Here is a 22,925-nt window from a genome sequence, read left to right as displayed (position 1 = left end):
ATGATGGAATTTGCCTATAACAGTTCTAAACATACAGCTATTTGTTTTAGTTCGTTCATGCTTATGTATGGGTATCAACCCAGGGCACCTATTGATGTCAGTCTTAAGGACATCGAGCTTAATGATAGAAGATGTTGAAGTGGGAGAAGTACCTCTTCCTTTTTCCCTCAAAGATGGTGATATTGACAAGTTAAATCAAACCAAAGGATACATCATTATGTGGCTAGCCAAAGATTGCGTAAGTGTTATTTTATCTCTCTCCACCTTTCCAATTATGCTCTTTTTTAGTGGTTTTTTTAAGATCAATCTGTCTTGTATATGTCAATGTGGTTAGATTATTGCAAACACATCAAAGGAAACCCCACATCTAAAGCATTCAAAACACGTAAAGAGCACACCTGCTAGACAAGCAAGACAAGAAGTGACAAGTATAAAGAAGAGGAAGAAAGTGCAATTCCTTCAAGCGACCCTGGCTGTTTTCATAATCTTTAACTTGGCAAGAGCCATCTTGCTTCTCTCATTGTAGCCAGTCAGTTCAATTCCCATCTAGATTGAACTGAATACAATGTGTCTCAATGATGATGATTGGACTCCTCCTCGAAGGAATCTAAGTCGAGTTGCTAAGTCTTCGAAGAAAGTTGCTTCTTCAAAATCAATTAAAGAAACTAAGGAAGTAAGAGAGTTGGATGAGGGAATTGAAAAAGAAGGCGAGAATGACGAGGGATTTATGGTGCTTGTGATTAGAACTCCTACAAAACAGTCTTAATAGAGTGAAGGTAATTGTTAAACCACTTTTTATTAAATCTTACATAAGGGATTTTTTAGATTACCAAGCATAATGTGTGTGTGTGTACATTACAGGTGGCGAAATCCACTCCTTTTCCACCTATTCCCTTGTGCAGACTTGCGCCTAACCCCTCTATATGAAGAGTGCAATTTAGATACAAGAAGCTGGCAAGGGAATTTTATACAAATGGTTATGTTGCCAATAGATGCACGTTCATTTTCTCTATATCCTCATCTTATAATCCTATTAGAGAAGTGAATCAAGATGATGTTATTGCATGGGATGACATTTGGTGATTGAAAAACAAAGAGTTTGAGAATATGGTCAAAGGCACGGAGTGGAAATTCATGAGCAATAAGATGTTGTATGTGTAGGACGATAATCATCGAGTTGTGGCATGGATGGAGAGGATTAATAAATGTGAGTCTACTTAAATCACCTACTTTTAAAATGCGGACTTTTGTTTTATAAAATAGTTTTAGAACTAATTAGATTTGCACTATCTAACTCTAGCATTCAAGAATGTTGTATCAAGACATCCTTGTGTTGATGCTATCCTTATTGAATTCCATGAGGATAGTGAGGGGGAGGTTCTCATAATGGAGTTCATTATACTGTTAAGTAATGCAAAATAGAAGGTGCATCCAAAAAAGGTGGAGGTCATTAGATCGTAAGTAACGCAAGCAATGCAAAGTAGCTTAGCAGGTTCCTTGAGCAAATCCACTGGCATAGTCGATTTTGTTGAGAATGCAAGCTCATCACCCAACTGGTGGATAGCATTAATGTGTGGACACTAGACTAGTGTAGCCATATTTGGTAGTGATGTGTGTGAACACACTAGGACCGATTGGGGCACTTTTTCCCTCTTTAGGAGATTTTTTTCCCTGTGCTAGTATATACCCATCTTGGGGTATACTTATCATCTTTGTACAGCACACATTCATTATCTATCTATCATCTCATTGTGTGCTCTCTTGAGCTTCTCCACTATGTGAGTGTGTGTGTGTGTGTGCATTATTGCAACCCTATTTCCAACATTTGGTATCATAGCATATGCTCCTTACCCCTGTGCTGTTGCCTACCCTTCACCCCGAGTCACCTATCTTCTTGAATTGGATCAAGGAGCCCTTTTGGGAGAAGAAAGAGGATCATGAAGTGTGTAGTGCTTTGAACTGATGTTTTGCACTAGATTTTTGTTTCGGGTGCGTTTTGGGGGCCGTTCACACAGTGTTTGGATTTTTGCAGACATTTTCGGGGACCGGATTTGCATTGTTCTTCATTGGATCTTGGAGTAGTTTTATCATATCTACTACAGACGGGTGTGTAGATACACGAGAAAGCATCTGCAGGTTTCACTTTAGCGACATCGATCTCTACATCTTATGAGTAAAATTTCTACTCACTATACTCTGCATTTCTTTCATACACCTTGCAGGTCTCCATTGTCAGCAACCCTATTTTAGCAGCCACCTTGGTTGCATCAAAGAGCACTCAACACTTTGTAGGTGTGTGATTACTTGATTGCATATTATTAAAAATGGTAAACAATTATGTATTTTGGATGTTATCCACTGAGGATAAGCTTGACGTGACCAACTACCCATTTTGGTCCTATATGATGCAGCATGTATTGATAGCCAAAGGGCTATGGAATGTTGTGGTTGGTATTGAGAAATGTTTTGGTTCCTTTGATGAACATGATGCAGAAGGCACATCTACAAACACAAACTTAGTTTCACATGGCGCATTACCACAACATAGCATACCTCCTACGCAGGAACAAACAAAGTGGGAGAGATATGCAAGCACATGCATTGCTTGCTTTGTCAGTTTAAGAGGAGCATCATTCCTCACATTCGGTCATGTTAGGACTACTAAATAAGCTTGGGATGCACTTGCGTCATTGTGCCATGTGCGTAATGAAGCATGTGCTGCCTATATGCGCAAGCAATTAGAGTTAGAGTATATGAATGAGGGAGACTCCATGGACAATTTCTTTATAAAAATCAAGGATTTTAAGGAGTAGTTGTCTAGTGTTGATGAAATATATCATGACAGTTACGATGGTTCAAAATTCTTCTACATGCAAGATTGGTACCTTGCGTACTTGAGGGGGGGAGTATATGTCTAAGGAGTTTCATGCATACATGGCTGATGATGGGATAAAACACCAATGTGCATACAAGGCTATCAAATGTATTTTTATGGGATACAGCTTGGAAAGTAAGGGTTACCATCTCTATCATCCTACTACCAAGCAGATTCTTTGAGTAGAGATGTATTTGTGGGAGACACAATTAAGCCCTTGCTTTCATGTAAAAAATAGAAAAATGTATGTTTGTAGGACATATTTGACATTCTCCTTCCATTGTTCAATGTAGGACACATTAATATAGAGAATCTGGGAAATTTAATGAATATTAAAAATCAACCCACACAAGTTACAAATCTACATGTTTTTCAGCCCACAAATCAGCCTATTTTGATGAGGCAAATGTGGATGATGCAGTTGATGAGGAAAGAAGGAAAATTGTGGAGCCAAAAAGTATGCCAAAATGGCTGGTGCAAACACTATGCTAACAGCAAATTGACCACTCCTTTGCCTAGCAAAACAGGTGCAGGTTCTCATCATGCATCTCATGTTGATGAATGTTATGCTTTTATTGCCAGTTTATGTGATGAAGAGGAACCTGTCTCCTCTGATGAAGCAAAGGAATCTGAAAATTGGACGAGTGCTATACAATCTAAGTATGATTTGATACTAAAAAATGATACATGGGATTTGGTAGACTTGCCTCTTGGCAAGAAGGCCATTGTTACGAAATGGGTTTATAAGCTCAAACGTAGAGCGGATGGTAGTGTTGAGCAATACAAAGCTAGGCTTCTTAAAAAGGGTTATGCACAAGAGAAAGGCATTGACTATGGGGAAACCTTTGGACCCACATGTTGTATAACTACCATGTGGACGATCATTGGGTTTGCAGCACATAAAGTTTGGAATATATGTCAGTTGGATATTAAAATTGCTTTCTTGAATGGAGATTTGCATGAGGAGCTCTATGTATCTCAGCCTTGTGGTTTTATTTAGAAAAGTCAAGAATCAAAAGTATGAAGGTTGAAAAAAGCTTTATATGATCTTAAGCAAGCTTCGAGAGCATGGTATGAAAAGATACATGCATACTTGGTTGCACAGAGTCTCTGCAATAGCCCAATTTACAATACCCTCTATATTAAGGGGACTAAGGATGTTTTATTGGTCATCCTATTATACATTGATGACATTGTGGTCATAGGCCCCTGATGATGATCATATTTCAGCTTTTATAGTTGATTTAGAGAAGTCTTTTTGAGATGTCAAATCTTGGACCATTGAACTATTATGTGGGCATTGAGTTTTGGCAACGCAATGATGGCATTCTTACGCTGCAGAGGAAATACATAGATGCATTGTTGAAGCGGTTCAATCTTAAAGACTGTAAACCTATGGCTACACTGAGCTAGAGCTAGGTTTATGACTAAGTCTTGTGAAGATGCAGGTGACTCTTTTGATGGTGGCTTATATCAAGAAGCTATTGTATGCCTTATCTTTTTGTGTAACACCAGGCTTGACATTCTTTATGTGGTCTTAATATTGAGAAAATTTATCTATGGCCCAGGTACAAAGCATTGGCAGTCTATCAAATGGGTGTTCTATTACCTAAAGGGAACCAAGCACTTTGGATTATTTTATCCCAAGGGCACTTAGCACTTTGGGTTATTTTATCCCAAGGGGGGTAAATCACAACTGCATGCATTTATAGACTCAAACTAGGCTGGATATTATGACACACGAGTGTCCATGAGTGATTTTTTCTTTTGCCTTGGTGATTCATGTATATCATGGCTTGGAAAGAAGCAACCCAAAGATGAGCATTGCTATGGTGCTAAAAATCAAGTATATGATTTACTAAGTAAGCCTCAACCAAGGACATAGTAGCTGGAGTGAGGCACAATAGTAGAAAATGGCCTATAGGGAGCCAATGCAAACTAACAAAGAGATTCATATTCGAAACTTAATGTAAATGAGAGCTAGGCATTGTGATAAACTACTTGAATATGATATAAACAACTTAGTTGAAGCCTCACACAAGTGTTGGAGAGCTTGAGGAGTGGAAAACATTCAAAACCAATTTGAATATAGGTGCTACAAGTCATCTCAATGAAAACAGACAACGGTCTTTGACTATTCTTAAGCCATGGATTACAATGGGGTATAGACACAAACACTATTTACAAGCATCATAGCATGTACTAGAGCTATTGGTTGATGATATTCACACTGGTTGTTGATAAGTTGGAAGAAACTTAATGGACTATGATGAAGCATAAAACCAAAATAGAGAATTGCCTTTTGAAGAATGTGAGCATGCTAAGCTTCTGAACCACTCCAAGAGATGCATACGAGATGTATATGTGGTCTATGCATGCATCTACATGTGTATGAGGTTGGACACACGTATGGTTGGACACATGTATGGTTGTATGTGTATGAGGTTGGACACACGTATGGTTGTATGTGAAACAAGGATGTGCATACTTTGCAAATGTGGGCATGTACATGTTGCAATGTGGGCAAGATTTGATGTATGGATGTACTCCAGCATGTTGGTTTGAGAAAGTGATGTACCAACACTTGGTACTCAGCATTGTCATTGTCATGTTGTGATGAGTGACAGGTGCTACATGTACATGTGGTGAAGTAGTTTGCATCTATATCACATTGGTGGCATTGATGCTAAACTTTTAAAAATATGCCAAAATTATCTTCCTAATGCTCTGATTCACATGCTCCATTCAACCCTCTTCCTATTGGGCATATTCATAAAATGTATTGCATATGCTTTCTCATTAAAGAACCCATTAGTTTTAGGTTTTTTCCTACATAGTAAAATTCCTCACCTTTCTAAATCATAAAACGACACACATCTCTCCTATGTACATGGTGGAGTTCTCAATATAAAATCTTTAGTAAGGGAGTGCTCTAAAGATAGATCTTTTGTGGGGTTTTTAACCATGGACTCTCCATGGTTTCTAAGGTGCTTCAAGATGGCGGTTTTCATTGCTTCTTTGCCGAGGTTGTGGGTGTTTTTTAAAGCATGATGGAGGAAGTTTTTGCCTTGATTTTTGTGAATTGTGGTTGAGTGTAGAATTAGGTGTAGTACAAAATCAAGAGATGAGGAGTTTGAGAAGAGGCGTAAAGTTAAGCGACGAGAAATGTTTAAGGTTAGGAGAACTTCATAAACATGAATCAAGGTTTGAGGTGGCAAAGCTTTGTTCATGATGCTGCGAGGATGCTTGCAGGATTAGTGATGGATGAGGAATGGTGACCCCCAAATTTGTGCAAATTTTGGGCACATGTTTTGTGCTACATTGACAAAATTTTAGCATTTCAGCTACAAATATACTCGTTGTTATATGCTTTATTATAAAATTCAATTGTAAAATGGCATGGCACATTAGGAGGTCCGCAATCTTTTAATGCCATGGCCACTTTTATGTGTGTGTTTTAAACTTTTGAAAGGTTTGAGGATACTTTTATGTGTGTGTTTTAAACTTTTGAAAGGTTTGAGGATACTTTTTAGAACTCTTTAGTTATAAAAATAAAAGTCTTTAAACCTTAAGACAAAAGATGTATTGCAATTTATATAATATCGAGAAAGAAAAAAAGGTGGTTGGAGAAGTTGGAGGAGAGGTCATAGCTACTTTAGGTGCTTCTTCTCTCTTCTTTCTCCCTCTCTTTGGTTCTTGCAGCAAATTAGCTCTCTCTAGTGTGTTCCTTTGTTTTGCAATCAATGGAAGGAGGGAGAGACTGAGTAAGAAGATGATAATAATAATATTTATTTGCTTTCTTTATTGCTAAGTGTGTAAGCATGTGGTTTTTCTTGGTAGAGAGCATGTTGTCTTGTAGATTTTAAAGTCATGGCAAGCATACTTGCCAACCTCAAACCTATTTTTGTGGTCAAGTTATAACATGTCAAGGGGCTCTTCATGGAGCTACACTAATGGTTGGTGTGTTTCCTTAAAGGAGGTATGCCTTTAGGAAAATTTACAGTGTGCCCTTTCATTTATGTTGGTGACATCCTTTCTAACCCTTATCATGGCACCATGCTAAGGGGTTAGGGAATTTTCCTTGTGTCATCACCATCTAGAATAACCTTTGTATACATTACCACATGTTACACATTCTGTCACCATGTATCAAATTGTTATCATGTAGGTGCACATTGCCACATGTTACACATTTCATCACCATGTATCAAAGTATCTATCATGTGGATGCACATATGCTACCTCATCAAAAAATAAAATAACTCTAATTAGTTATGGTTATAGTTTGCTATGCTCAAAGAGGCAACATAGTGTTATAGTAAGAATGTTACTAAAAAACAAACACCAAGTTAAGAGGCCATTCAATTAAATTGGAATCTCAAGACACTTTTGTATCTCATTTTGACTATGACAGCATCCTTCATGTCTTGCCAAACTCTCTCATCTCAAGTCACTTTTGTATCTCATTTTGACTATGATAACGTCTTTCATGTCTTGCCAAGATCTTTGGACTACTAGGAGGATCCTATCATACAGTGCCATGCTAATGCTTGGACCACAAAAAGGATGAGTTTAGATCTATAATTGTAAAAAAAAGCTCTAAAACTTTTTACATGGAACTTGGATAACTTTTTGGAATAATAAAAAGGATAACCTTGTAGAGATATCATGGTTTAAAAAAACCCATTCGGTTGCTCATTATTTCATTCTAAATCAAGGTTAATGAAAATAAAACTTTGAATTGTTAATGACATTGTTTCTTCACCAAGTCAAAATAAAACTTTGAAGTGTGAATGAAATTGTTGCTTGAATGTCTTGAAAACTTGTGTTATTATGTGATTTAAGAAGAAGTTCATAACATGACCCTAGACTAAAGCCCATGGACTAGGCTAAGAAGATAGCTTGCATGAACCCCTTGAATGTTGTGAATGTTTGTAGATAAGCCAAATAAAAAGATGAATAGTGAGCTCAAATCATCCTTTCATGGCTTTTCTAAACATGCTGTGATATGAGGCTCTTTTTATTATCTTTAACGAATACGTGTCGCAAGAGTTACATATCTTAAATAATTAGTCAAAATTACAAAGATAGATGGGTGTAGAAAGAAAAACAAGTTGAAAATTTCACTTCATGGTGGGAAGGTGACAAAGCATTCTTTTCAATAGCATCCCTATTAGGGGAGGTGTCTAAGCTAGGGACCATGCAAGATTGGAAAAACATTCATCAAAAGGTAAAGGTTTATCTGTAGAAAGGGGTCTCCAGTATACCCTAAAGTTTAAAAAGTGACAATCAAATTAGATATAAAGTCTTAGATATGGGAAAGAATGCCAAAGCCATTCATATAGCATTAAAAGAACAAACAAATTAAGAGCTAGAAGTAGAGAAGGGAAAAAAATTGTTTCTATAGGTTCCACAACCAAATGTGGCCTATGTCAAATCCATTCAACATTAAAAGAAAAAAATAAATAAGAATCTAAAAGTGGAGAAATATAGCCAAATGGTTCTATAGCTTCCTCGGCCAAACATCGTTCTATAGCTTATCCATTTATCCATTCAGCATTAAAAGAAATTAACAAATAAGAATCCAAAATTAGAGAAGTTAAACCAAATGGTTTTATAGTTTTCATAGCTAAATGTGGCCTATGGAGAAGAACTTTTAAGGAAAAATAAATAAATCTTCATGGTGAGTCTTTGTCCCTTGGTAGAATAAAATTTAGTATTTTGAAGATAGATTGGTCCTATATGTAAAGAACCTATGGAATAAAAGGGAAAAAATCTTGGTCCTATGTAAAGAATCTATGGAACAAAATTAAAAAAAATCTTAATGGTGAGTCTTTATCCCTTGGTAGGATAATATTTAGTATTTTGGAGGTAGGTTGGTCATGTGTAACTACAAACCATAAGTTTGATTATTTTGGAGGTAGGTTGGTCATGTGTGAACTAATTATAAACCATAAGTTTAATTATTTATTATAGAAATACAACCCAAAAAATGTTAAACCTTTTTAAGAGCTTCTTTGTTCTTGTCGCTCTAACCTACATTGTGGGGATTGGCAAAGTTTGACCAAAAGCTCAAGACCTCAACCCTCATTAGAGAGCTCACATGTTATGATCCTCCTACAAGGATTGTCACACCACATTAGCTCCATATCCAATGGGTGACAATATCCTCACTCACTCACTCACTAATCTTAATGTAGAAAGAGGTAAGAGTAAGACCAAGAGTAGAGAAAACACAAGCTCAATTACATATATAAAGAATTGTTCCTTCATAAACATGATAATTTAGCTTTATACTTTTAAGGATTTCTCACTAGGCTACCTAGGAGTAAGTGACCCGAGGTGCCAATAACCATATATGACTTTTACAAGTATTTGGCATTTTTAGCCAAGTATCGAGAGGAATAAGGGTGCAGCCAACAAGGTCAACTATACACACCCTTTAATAACGTATAGATTCCAAAGACAAAGACATTGATCAAGCCAAGGAGCTTCTCTGTACCCAATTCTTTTGTAAAGATGCGAGCAACATAGTCCTTTATACTAATATATATCCAAATCCACATCACCTAGAAACTTCTCCCACACAAAGTAATAATGCACCTCAAAGTGCTTTGTCCTAGCATGATACACTGGGTTACTAGACAACTATATGCTACTCATATTATCACAATAAATGAAAAATACCCTATTCATAAGCTCACCCATATTTGTAAGTAGCTTCTATAAATAGGCTACCTTACATGACACCCCTATACTCTTTGTACTCAACAAAGCAACTATTCGTTACTTCTTCTTGTCTCTAGCTAACTGTAACATTCCCAAAAGAAAACATAAAACTACTAATACTCATGTATGAGATACTATTAGACTAATCTACATGTTTATACCCATATACTTGTATCAATACTCTAGCCTCATATAGGGACTTTAACATATACTCATGTATGAGATACTATTAGACTAATCTACATGTTTATACCCATATACTTGTATCAATACTCTAGCCTCATATAGGGACTTTAACATGATTGAGGCAGCAGAGGACAAACTCAGAGGAGGCATGGCCACAATCTCACGCATAGAGTGCTCTGCATGGGAGGAGTTATTCCTCACACTCAGGGGCTATGACCCTTGGCATCTCCCAGAGTTTGGGCATAGCCCCGAGAGCCTATGCTTCTTAGTCTGATAGGAGGAACACCGGCCCCAGCCTCTCTCGACTTGATAGGTTTTATGTGGATGAGTGGGCTTGCGGCCATGGGGGCATGATTGAGATCTTGGCGGGCACCACTTTTTTTGATCACGCTCCAATTATTCTCTCCTTAGAGGACCCCTGGGGGAGGCAGGGCATGCACACAAGCACTAGGATTCTAGATAGCCTCATATAGGACCTTGAGATCTATATAGTAGGATAGAGAAGATGAGGGTGCGATTGGATTTTATTTCAGGCTCTTTCATGCCCACCTTGGATGTAGGCCTAAGTGAGATCAAGTTTTTGCAGGAGGCAGCATAGAGAAAATTAGAGGGATTTATTGAGCAAGAGAGGAGCCTAAGGAGGGCTCTTGCTTCTCTCCAAAGGCTTTAGCTTCAGGAGAGTTCCCTAACAGCTCATGGATTGAGAGTTAGCTTGCTGCCACCCGTATGGAGATCAAATCATCGAGGGGAGGAGGGTGGAGTACAGGTACCATGCTAGAGCTTCCTTTTGGACCCAAGGTGATGATCGAGTCAAAGGACAATTCTTTGAGATAGCATGCCCCACAGGCGGAGAGATGGTATTCACAAGTTGCATGGCTAGGGTGGAGCCATTGTTTATGATGCCCCCCAAGTGAGTGCCATCACCACTGTTTTTTTTTATCTCTCCTGTCGGGTGCCCTAATATCCCCTCAGGTTATGGACACGCATGAGAGGGTTTAGCGACACACGAGAGAGGTGGCTCCCCCCGCTCTTCAGTCCTTCTTATTAACTCTCTTCACTGTAGAGGAGCTAGCAAAGGCATTGACAGTTGTCCCTAGTAGGGGAAAATGCCTAGGGGTGGACAGGCTTCTAGTTTCTTTCTTTCTTTGCCACCACTAGGATCTCATGGAAGGTGTTCTAGCCGTCAATGAGATTATAACCACATGAGACATGCTAGAGAGGCTTTCAGAGGGTTTGATACACTTGATTCCAAAGGAGGAGGGTGGTGATAGATTTTGGAGATTTGGAAGTGGAGACCCATCACCCTTCCTGGAATCGCCTACAAGATCTTGGACAAGGCCATCAGCTAGAGACTGCATCCTTTCCTCTCCCTGACTTGATCCATGACATTCAGACAGGTTTTGTTCAGGATTGGAGCATTATGGACAACATCTTCACCTTTTGGGGAGGCAACTGCTTTGGCCAGGATGTGGCAATAGGACCTCGTAGTGCTACTCCTATACTTTGAGAAAGCTTATGATAGGGTTGATTGGAGCTTTTTGGAGGGCACGATGCACTATATGGGGTTCCTTGTGGAGTGGATCAGTGATGTTTCAGGACTATACTCAACCTCTCATAGTCAAGTTCTCATTCAGGGAGCCCAAGGTGACAAATTCCCCCTTTCCCACTCAGTTCGGCAAGATGTCCTCTGGCACCTTATCTTTTCTTATTCATCGCTAAGGCCATGATAAGTTTTCTCTCAGCTCAAAAGATGGGGCTCCAGGGATTGTGTCTTCCCCTCCGTAAACAGGAGTCCATAAATAGGAGGAGCTATTAGACTCAAAGTTTACAGATGACACAACATACCTATTAGGAGATGTGGTGAATCTCCAGAGATTCACTGAGGCAAATGAGATCTTTTGTTGTGCATCAAGAGCACATATCAATTGGCACAAGTCCTGTGGTTTTTGGGGGTAGGCTCTACATCTACCCTAACTTCGCACCTAGTTGAGGCTTTCTAGTGGCTCTCGAGAGGCACTCCACTTCACTATCTTGGATGCCACGTGGGCATCGATATCTCTCTAGAGAAACAGCTCTCCCCTCTTCTTCTGAGCATTCGGATGAAGCTTTTGTACTAGAGTTCAGTGAGACTCTCCTTAGCTGGTCGAGTGGTGGGCAAACCAGGTCCTTCTTGCCATCATGTGGTACATTACTTCCTGTTGGGCCTTCTCTTGAGCATGAATTGGCTAGGTACAACGGTTGGTCTGGAACTTCTTAGTGCCAACAATGATGGGAGGCCTGTTTGGGCCAAGGTGGCATGGAGAGTGATCATTCAACCATGGCGCAAAGGGGGCCTAGGCATCATTGACCTTGCTATTTAGAGTTGCGCCTTGCTGGGCAAGCTGATTGTTAGAGGACTCCTTCCCGGTGGTGAGCCTTGAAAGGACTTCCTCTTAGATTGGATTTCAATCCATACCCCAAGCCTAGGGGCCCCCTGGCCGCACAGAGTACCAGATGGAACTTCACAAAGATGCAGCCCGTGGATTTAGCCTAGATTTTGAGGATAGATTTGCAACTAGCTTACTTCAAACTTGGGAGCACCTCAAACCAGCCCTTAAGTAGCTAGCTCGCACATCTTATGTAGTGCGACACCTTAATCGGTACCCTCGCACTACTCATTGCTATACTCAGACGCTATCCACATTAGTTAAAGAATTAATTGAACACATCAATTAATCCTAATGTCGTCTTTAGATATAGACAACCTATAAATAATCAAATAACAACCACACACATGTTTGCGAGGCGTAAGTACCCCGGGAATCACCCCTCCATACAAAAACTGAAACAAACAGTGGAGGCCCAAAAACATACCATCATACACGAGCATCCCCGATATACAGTTGCATAAATGCATGAGAGGATGGCTTCATGATTTGTGTGGAAGACTAGATCTACACAAAATGCATATGCAGTAAACCAATCAAATGAATGTATGTAAGACGAGTCTAACATAGGCGCATTGTACATACATGCATAGGATGGTAGAAGATAAAAGACATAAATGTGTCTGGAGTAAGTATACAAAACCAATCTGATGTCCCATACCACCATATTAATTCCATACATCACTTCCTTCAGAATAGAAGTTTGAGGCGGAGTGGCCAGTTCCCTCTGAAACTTAAATTCTCGTACAAATTTTCTCTATCGAGAAATTTTATTTAAGTTACTGAACTTGAACTAATCTTAATATTGAATCTATGGTTTATTAATAAGGTTCTTAGGTTGGAAAGATATTATATAAATACTTATGAAAAAGTATAAAAGAAAGTGAATATATATATAATACATACCTCCATCGTTGGTGTTATTGAAATTATTTATCAAAAGACTTTTGACACTCAAAGAGATGTGAGTTGTTATTACTTCTATGGGCAGGGTGTATATAAAGCTATTAAACAGGATCTCATGAGAAGCTTAACATCATAAGAATGAAAGTTAAATTGGGTATTTGATAATACGCGAATAACTAGTGATTCTAACCATCTTGATTAAGTGAACAAGTCTAGATGAAAGATAAATTTACATTTGTAGTTAAAATAGACTTAATAATAAGCATGAAATTATAGTGTGTAAGAGAGTCGTACCTTTTATATATTCAATTGCAATGATTCTCTATGATGAGAAAAATGAGAAACAATGCGAATGGATTGAAATATAATTATTCTTTCAAACATAACTAGGGTTATATTAAACTTAGAGTAGTATGAATTGAAACTCTATGCATAATTATTTAAGCATGATCATTATTGTAAGAATAGAAATGAGAAACTTACTTGGAAGGTGTTCGAATCACTGTTTTGAAGACAAAAGTTTCATAGAAACATTAAAAATTTTATTTACTAAGTTATAGAGGATAACTTACTTGCAAGTGTTGTACAGTTTTGCTACAAAATACATCATTAAAAGGTCACAAATATCGCAAGTATATGTGATGTTTCAATTATGGAAAATAGAGGGACTTACTTGGGAGTGCTGGAATCATTCTTTAAAAAAAATATTATTGCTCATGCTATATGGTACCAAACAATTTAAAAGTAGTTCCAGGATTCATATATCTCGAATTAATTAATGTCAATTTTAAACACACAATACAATTAATGAATGGGTTGAATACGTACTCATATGATGTTGGGGAAGCACATCTACATGGTAAAATGTTAGATAAACAAATGTAGATATATCTGCAACTAATATTTAGAGATAAGAAAAATTACCTCAAGGTGTGATGAGTTGAGAATAAACAATAAAAGTGGTGTTCAAATATCACAACAATTAAAATATGAAAACTCTTGAAGTTTCGCACATTGTTGTAAATATCCTGAAAACATTGTTGTAAATATCCTAAAAATATTGTAATCTCTGCATCATAAAAATAATTAGACTGGAACAAAAAAATTTAGGGTCTCTTCTAAGCCTTGAAGGAAAGCCTTACTCCCAAAAGTTAAAGCTTTTTGAGGTTTTCAACAAAGCTTTCTTTTCCTTTTTCTTTGGACCAATGATAATTTTTGGAGTTACAAAAAAAATATAACCTTTTTGCCTTAAGGTCACATGATAGAAGTTTTTGCTAATCGTTTCTCCGATCTCTTGGTTTATAGAAGGTTTTGATTCATGCTTTTGCAAAGGAATAAGGGTATACCTATACATAAGCTTTCCAAACCCTTGCATAAAATTTATGCTCAAGGTTTTAAGCCATTTAAAGTTTTACTATATAAGCTTTGAATTTGAACAAGATTAAAAGCTTTTGAAAGCTTTATAAATTAGCTAAAGAGGGGTATTTAGAGAATTTGTATTCATAAAAATAGCCCAAGGAGCTAAGAATAGATGAGTGTACAAATTGGGCTTGCTTTTCCCACTTTTGGGGTATTGCTTTACATACTTTTAATCATATCAAAATCCCTAAGGTTTGTACATATAAAAACCTTTGCCCAAATGTAATTACTAATGGGCCTTGTTACATAAAATAACTTTATGGCATTTGCACATATGATAATCTTATGCACATTTGCACATTCCATTAAGCTGAATCCTACACAAATTAAATTAAGCATATTTTTGTACGATTATTAATTCATAAAAAATATGATAAAATATATACTTGTAACACATAGGAGCTTGGTAGTTGGCATGTGGTTGGCCATTGGTGGTCGACCAACTACTCGCTCGAGAGGTACAGCCACCCCCATGAGTCTTAGTGACATTATCTCTGGGATTGCCTAAAGGCTTAGCAGGTTTGGCAAGGATTCTCCGCATCTTTATGATGGACATGACCTCGACCCGTATCATTACATGGGGCATTGTCGCTTGGGCCACAGAGGCTGAGGTTATCAAGGCTTATGAGGAGGATGGTTGGGGGCTAGCCCTTCAAGTCTCTCACCTCCGTATTTTTGTAGTACCAGTCACAACCCCATCTACTGACCACCACTTGAGACCAGGCTCATGTCAGAGATGAGAGATTTTTAGTAGCATTTCAACCTGGCACATATGGAGAGCTAGATGCAGCAAAGCCATCAATGGTACCCACACTTCATTTACAGAGTCCATCGAGAGAATTTGGCCCGACATCATCCATACCCTTTGCGGTTAGTGGGGGAAGTTATCGGGTGGTTCTGACTGCATATGAAAGTGGTGGGAAGCTTTCTTAAGGATCTGGCCGCCTAGCCCTTTTCTCACCGATAGACATGGTGATCCCACTTGGCATTATAGTGGTTATTGCCCCCCCTCCCCCTATATGAGATAGCCTTCTCCTCATTGAACCACTAGCCTGAGGATAAGTGCATCTTTCTCTCCACATCTTGATTATTTGTTCTCGCCCCGTACATGGAGGCGAGTTTGTATTTGCCCCTTCGTGGATGTATTTAGAACTTTGTGGCTATTTTTATTAAATAATAGAAGGATCTTTTTCCTAGAAAAAAAGGAAAGTATAAATCAAATGGTTATGTAACCATGTATAATTCAAATGGGTCTATGTGGCAGGTATAAGGCAAGATTAGTAGCCAAGGGATATACACATATCTATGACCTATGCCACTGATTATGAGAGGAGACTTTTAGCTTGATTGCTAGGATGACAATTGTGAGAGTCGTCATCATGGCTATGACTATAGCTAAGGGATGGTCTTTACATTAAATAGATGTAAAGAATGTATTTTTACATGATAAAGAATTTATTTTTACATGATTTACAAGAGGAAGTCTACATGTTGCGCGATCACTCGAGGATATGAGGACTATACGTACCCAAATTTTACTTATAGGTTGCATAAAGCCTTGTATGGCTTGAAGCAGCCTAGAGCATGGCAAGATAAGATAGGAGAGAATCTTATTACTATTAGATTTCAATATTACTCTAGATTTTTCACTTTATGTGAAAATAACTGGTAGGGACCTTGTGCTAGTAGTCATCTATGTGGATGATGTGATTGTCATAGGGGATAGTGATGTTAACATTCATGAGGTGAAGATGCTCCTTAAGAAGAAGTTTGAAATGAAAGATTTGGGTGAGATACAATAGTTACTAGGTATAAGGTGATTAGGGATTTGGCTTTTTTAGAATAAGCAGTATGCTTCAGACATATGATGTCTAAGTATGGGATGGTAAGTTGTAAGACAATCTCAAAGCCATTAAAGCATAACACAAATTTAGAGCAAAATTCAAAGTTGGGTAGAGATGAACACAAAATTGTCTATAGATATATGTGATCTTTTGGAGGACCCTACTATGTACATGTGCATCGTAGGGAGTTTGATTTACATGACTATCATCAAGCCATATTTAAACTATGTCGTTGGATAAGTTAGTCTGTTTATGTAGGCCTTGAGGAGCCGCACTTGGATGTGGGTAGGCGGATACTTAGGTATATAAAGTCCACAATACACTATGGACTGCTTGTAAGAGATTGTCATCTTGATAGCCCAATAGACCCCACTTGTTTGATGTATATTCAAGAATATTTTGCAATAGCCACCATGAAGGTACAATCCACTTTGGGCCTTAACTATTCCCTTTTCCATAAAAATAGGAAAGCCATTCCCTTTCCCTTAAGAATAGGAAAGTTGCATGCTTCATGCATGCGTTCAATTATTGACCTCATATTACACTAGGCTAAAGTATTACAATGAATCAAATAAATAGACTATACTAAGATAGGCCAAACAAATTAAATAAAAGGGTGTCCAAGTGAATAGTCTAGATAGGTGCAGCCATCATGCAAAAATTAGAGAAGAGTCACCGAGCACCCATGTTAGCCCTGCCATTGAGCTGCTTATCAAAAACCATCACATGTATTATATGTACATAGTGTTTACTATAAAAATAAATACAAATAATCATTCAAAATATATTTCCATAGCATGTCCTAGGGTTGAGGAGCAACTGCTCCCAGTTGTTCATAAATTTCAAAGATTGTGTTGCCTCAAGTGAACGAATCGACATGAAGTAGAAGTGTGCTTCTCAAGCCGTATATGGCAAAAATATATTTTAAAATGATTATTTAAATTTATTTTTATAGTGAACACTATGTACATATAATACTTGTGATGGATTTTGATAAGTAGATTAATGTGACAAGGCTAGTGTAAGTGCTATGTGACTCTCCTCCAATTTTTGTGTAATGGTCGTGCCCATTTTGTCATTGGCGAGCGGCCATCAACTATTTAGACTATTCACTTGGATATCCTTTTATTTAATTGTTTGTACTCTCTTAGTGTAGTCAATTTATTTGATTCATTGTAATACTTTAGTCTAGTGAAATATGAGGTCAATAATTGAATGCATGCATGAAGCATGTAACTTTCCTATTCTTAAGGGAAAGGGAATGGATTTCTTATTTGTATAAAAAGGGAATGGTTAAGGTTCAAAGTGGATTGTACATTCATGGCTCATGCAAGCTATTGTTGAATATATTAAAATACACTAGTTTAAGGAGAGAGCCATCAAATAACTGGGGGAGATTTAACCCATTCTGGTGCATGCATCTCTCTCTCTCTTCCACTCTCTATTTGTTGTTGATGAAAGCTACACAGTATTTTATACTATGTTCCATGCTTAGTCTATGTGTTTAATCTTGCAAAGAAAGAGAGTGATGGTGATGGTAATCACTACTTTGTAAGAGGTTGTCACCATCTTGATAGCCCTCCTTACAAACAAGGTTAAACGTCACTTGTAGACCCTGCTCAACCATTTATAGAACCCAAGTTCTATAATTTTTTAAAATTTTCTACATGACATTTATAAGGGTTAAACCTCACTTATAGACTCTGCTTAACCATTTATAGAATCCACATTCTTTGTAATGTTTGGAACATGAAATATATCATCGAAGTACTTTATTTTTCCATTCTACATAGTAAATGGCACTTTGTCAACATACATAATAGGATGCACATTATCATGACATGTTTCCTCATTTTCCATTTTTTACATATCTCTAAACCACTCACCATGATTAATTGTGTGGTTAGAAGAACCTAAATCCACATACCATACATCTCTGAGATTTTTGTGTATTTGTAGTTGTGGAACTAAGCATGCTGTATCACAAAAAGTTTCTCATTACTTAATCTTCGGCTTGCTTGCTTGAAGATACATAGTCCCCTTTAGTGCAATTTCCCACTTTTAATGTCATTCGGCTTTTTATAGCATCCATTTGCTATATGCCTTAGTTTGCCATAATAAGACCACTCCATGCTATATTTTCACTCTAATTTCTTTGCCATCCACCTCAGCCTCTTTGTCTCCCTCTGCCTCCAGAGTGGCCTCTTCCACCTATTTGTGAATTAGATTCTTGTTGTTTCTCACCATGATTTCTATTTCCAAAATCGGATGTGCCTCTGTCTCTAGATGAAGATTTGCCTCTACCTCTACCTATGTCTATGTAGAAGTCATGATCATACATATTTCTCAAAGATGATTTACTCCCAACATAAGGTTAGATTTGGCTTAAGAGAGGGTGTTAACATCGAGGCTTTGCACAGAGGATAGTCAACAGTGAGGTTAGATTTATCTTGAGAGAGGGGGTCGATGTCATGGATTTTTGTAGTTCCTTTATATTTCCTTTGTAAGGCTTGTTGAGGTATGGGGGAGGATTTCTCCTTTAATGTAAGGACTACCAATGTAGAGGATGGGGCCTTAATCTGAAGGGTAGTTGATGGTGAAGTGTTAGATGACTCCGGCTCTTCTTCATCACATAGGAGGATCATTACCTCCTTGGTGTACCTTCTTGGTGTTTATCATTAAGGTTGTTATGCATGTGCCAATTGATATGACATTAACATTAATCTACTCTCATCTAAGGATCCCCAACCACTTGATCTTAGATTGCACCTGCATCAATGACATGAACTCTACACTCCATAGGTTATTGCCAATGTAGACCTTTTTATCAAAGAATCCATAGGGTTACACCAATGTAGACCTTTTGATCAATGAATCCAACACTTCTTGTTTTCATTTCACTGGATAGTCGACCGGTGCACCTCAAAGAAGAAGGGATCCTTGAAGGCCTTACATGAGAGATGCAAGGCTAGATTGGGAACCAATCACATTTATATATGAAAATTCCAGTCCTTGAAAATAAACTCGAAGACATGGAAGGCTCATCCCATGGGTTAAGGCATTCTTACCAATGAGTCTAAATAATTATTCGGACCACTTTAATTGACATCTACAAAGCATGCAATATAGAAGCTCACACCACCTTGATTAATATCTGTAGACATTGGAACAAGATGTTGGATGGTAAAGATGAGGACCCAAAATATCAACCCCTCCTAGAGTTGACCACCCCACTCCGAGAACTAGATTCATATTCTAGCAACCATGGACACTCTTCCACATAGAAGCTTGGGACCATCATTATGGACAAACATGTTTGTGCAATAATTTTATCAACCCCCTCTTTTTACTGTGTATTTTTCTCCCAACTAAGTGTCTAGAGCATGTACAATTGAGATTTATTGCAAGTACACACCTGAAAAGTCCAAAGGTATCTAACCGAAAAGTTCAAAAACCCACACCGTAGATTTTGATCTACCCAAACTAAACATTTTCGAGGGCATGCATTCTAAGATCATAAGTGGCCCACACTAATCTTTTATCTCCTCTTCACATTCTGGTCTTCCTTCTGACATAGCCACCTCTTATCATTAAGCCTTATTGTTTCTACATCTAATCCTCTTTCCCGCATTGCACATATTGTAACTAAGAAAATTCCACAAAAGGAACATTTAAAGCATTGCACTTCACATAAATTAACTATGCACATAGTGAAACTAAGAAAATTCTTGTACAAGGAACATTAAAAGCTACTATTAATGTGAAAAGATAGAAAGAGCCCCCAAGTGTAATTGTACTTATCTTTGCATAGAGATCAGCATGTACAAGAAAAGAGGAGCCTTTGCCCTAAACCTGGCCCCCTAAACCTGGCCTCTTATGGAAAGGGTTTTCAGTGCTATTGTGATGCAAGCTTCACATTATTAAAAATTGGTGGTAAATGCTTAAGTAGCTTTTTTTTTCTGCATCTCTTAAAGAGTTTACATAGTGAGATGCCTATATCTCTTGTGCTAAAGTTTGCTACTACTCAAGTCGATCTAGACTACACAGAAAGCTCATATAAGTTTGTTCCTTCAAATATCCTTTACATGACTTATCATCTCCATAAAAAATGGTTACACCATTGTTGTCGAAGTGAACTAGTGAACCCATAAGTCATATTCTATGATGACTGAGACAAAAAGGAGGTTTCTCTTCATATCTAGAACCTAAAAAATGTTTGAAAGATTTTTTGTATAGATTCTTTGTACAACCTTCTTTACACATAATTGAAATAGTACATAAACCTTTTATTAGGCACTTTACATCATTGCCCACTACCACCAGGATAGCATCTCCCATATGCTTATCTTGGGCTATCTAGGCTTGCCTTGGGCTCGTTTCAAGGCTTGTAATATTAGGACAAGATGTCCAAGAGTAAAGTGTACGTACTCCATGTGTGGACCATTGTGAGATAATGGTCCAGTGGAGCATGTAGCCTATTTAGTAGTGTGCCAAATCTAATCCAAGCCATCTTTAAACCATCCGGCCTCTTAGGCCACCTTCCTATGTGAAAAGGGGATGTCGGGCACAATGTCAAAGAAGCTACTCAACCATGGCTACTTCTCATAATGGGGACCGCATAAACACGAGCTAGTGTGTGCCTTGACAATATAATATGAGGGTGGAGCATTAATATCCAACATACCCATCACATGGATTCCCTTAAATGATGTATGCACAAGAAGTTGCTCTACAATTCTTTTGAACAACCCATTCTTAATAGTAGCGAACCCCTCAAAACAATAAGTCTCGACATGAAAGGGCCCCTCATTTTTTTTCTCAATGTTGAAGAAACCAGGCATAAGAGTCCAAGAAAGTAGGAGGATTCACTTAGAGGAGCACACACATACACAGGCACACCTTCAACCCTTATAGTCCATGCATGATAGCTGCATTATTCAAAAGAGATTTTCACTTTAGAGGTCTTAGGTTCAAACCCTGATGGAAGTATTGTGTTGAGTCATCTTACAAATGTGTGTGTTTCCTAGCAAGAGGTGTGTGTGTCTCCTAGCAAGATGTCCTAGGTTCAAACCTTGATGGCAGTATTGTGTTGAGTCATCTTGCAAATGTGTGTGCTTTGAAGTGCACTTACATGTTGAATTTGCCTCTTTTTTAAAAAAATCATATAATGGCTCCAACTCTCAGCTTTCTTTGACTTTTATTTTGATTTCTTTAATATTCACAAGTCGTCTTGATGTTGGGGAATCAACATGAAGCTTTTACAACACCCGTCTTTGAGTTGACGAGGGTTTTATACCAACTTTAGGCCCATAGATAAATTAGACGGGCTTAGATATGGTGGTGACACTTACTAACCCGAATTGGTACCAAGGATATCACTTGCCTCATAGAAGGTAATGATGAAGGGCTTATGGAAGAGCCAACAACCGAACCATCCATGATGTCTAATGTGCTTATGATGCTCAACACAGACTGTGTATGTGTGTGCTTATGTCTAATGTGCTTATGAAGACACACACATTTACAAGATGACTCAACACAATACTACCATCAAGGTTTGAACTCAAGACCTCTTGTTAGGAAACCAAACGCCCTTATCATTTAGGCTCCACAAAGTCGGGAACACTCATCTATATGATTCTTTATCACCATGTATTTTATTGTTTCCATAGTAATTTTATCAATTATCACCAAAGTACAAACTCATTCTAAAAGTTTATGTAGACTACCTCATCATTATTAGTTTGACCCTATCTGGTCTGCATAGTTTCGAGCACACTTAACACTAGCTACTTATGTGGCTTTTAGAGACTTGTGTCAAAAAATCATTTCTCTTTAAGAAACTACTACCATGGAAATATTTTCAACACGATATTTTTTTTAAAATATATATCAAGTGCCAAAAAAGTTCTTAGAACACAGTCTTTCATGGTCATCATGTAGGTATTTTGTGTTTAAAAAATCTATTTTTAAATTTTTTCTTAGATCATTTTTTGACCATGCTATAAAAAGATATTCATATGTACTTAGGTCATTAGCATGTACCATTTATCACCTTAAGTCACACTTTTTTACAAATGTCTCCTTAAAATAAGACTAGTACAATATTTTGTTTTACTATTTTAAGTAAGTTTACAATTATAAATTTACAAGATAAATTATATTTTTTTTTCAAAACTTTTACCATAGGTGTATGCTAACTTAGCATTCCCAAGTAAGCTTATGGAATTTTTCTTTCCATTTCTTCAAGATTCACAAATCAACCTTAGTCATTTTTGTGGGTAGAGCTACTTTTGTGGCTTGATTACAAGGCTGGTGTTAACTTAAAATTTGCCTTGAAAGACCTAGGACCTTTATCTCAAAGCTTAGGATTACAAATCATATGCACACTCACTAATCATGTATTATCTAGATAGACTACATCATGCATGATGTAGAGACATGCAGGCTCATGATTAGTGAGGCACATTGCATTCAACAAATGCTACAAAGAACACAACATGAGTGTGTACAATAAGGATGATCACAATGGATTAATGG

This window comes from Cibotium barometz, chromosome 53, assembly GCF_041138505.1.
Source record: "Cibotium barometz isolate CiBa-2024 chromosome 53, ASM4113850v1, whole genome shotgun sequence".
Classification (NCBI taxonomy): domain Eukaryota; kingdom Viridiplantae; phylum Streptophyta; class Polypodiopsida; order Cyatheales; family Cibotiaceae; genus Cibotium; species Cibotium barometz.
This window is presented reverse-complemented; position numbering follows the sequence as displayed.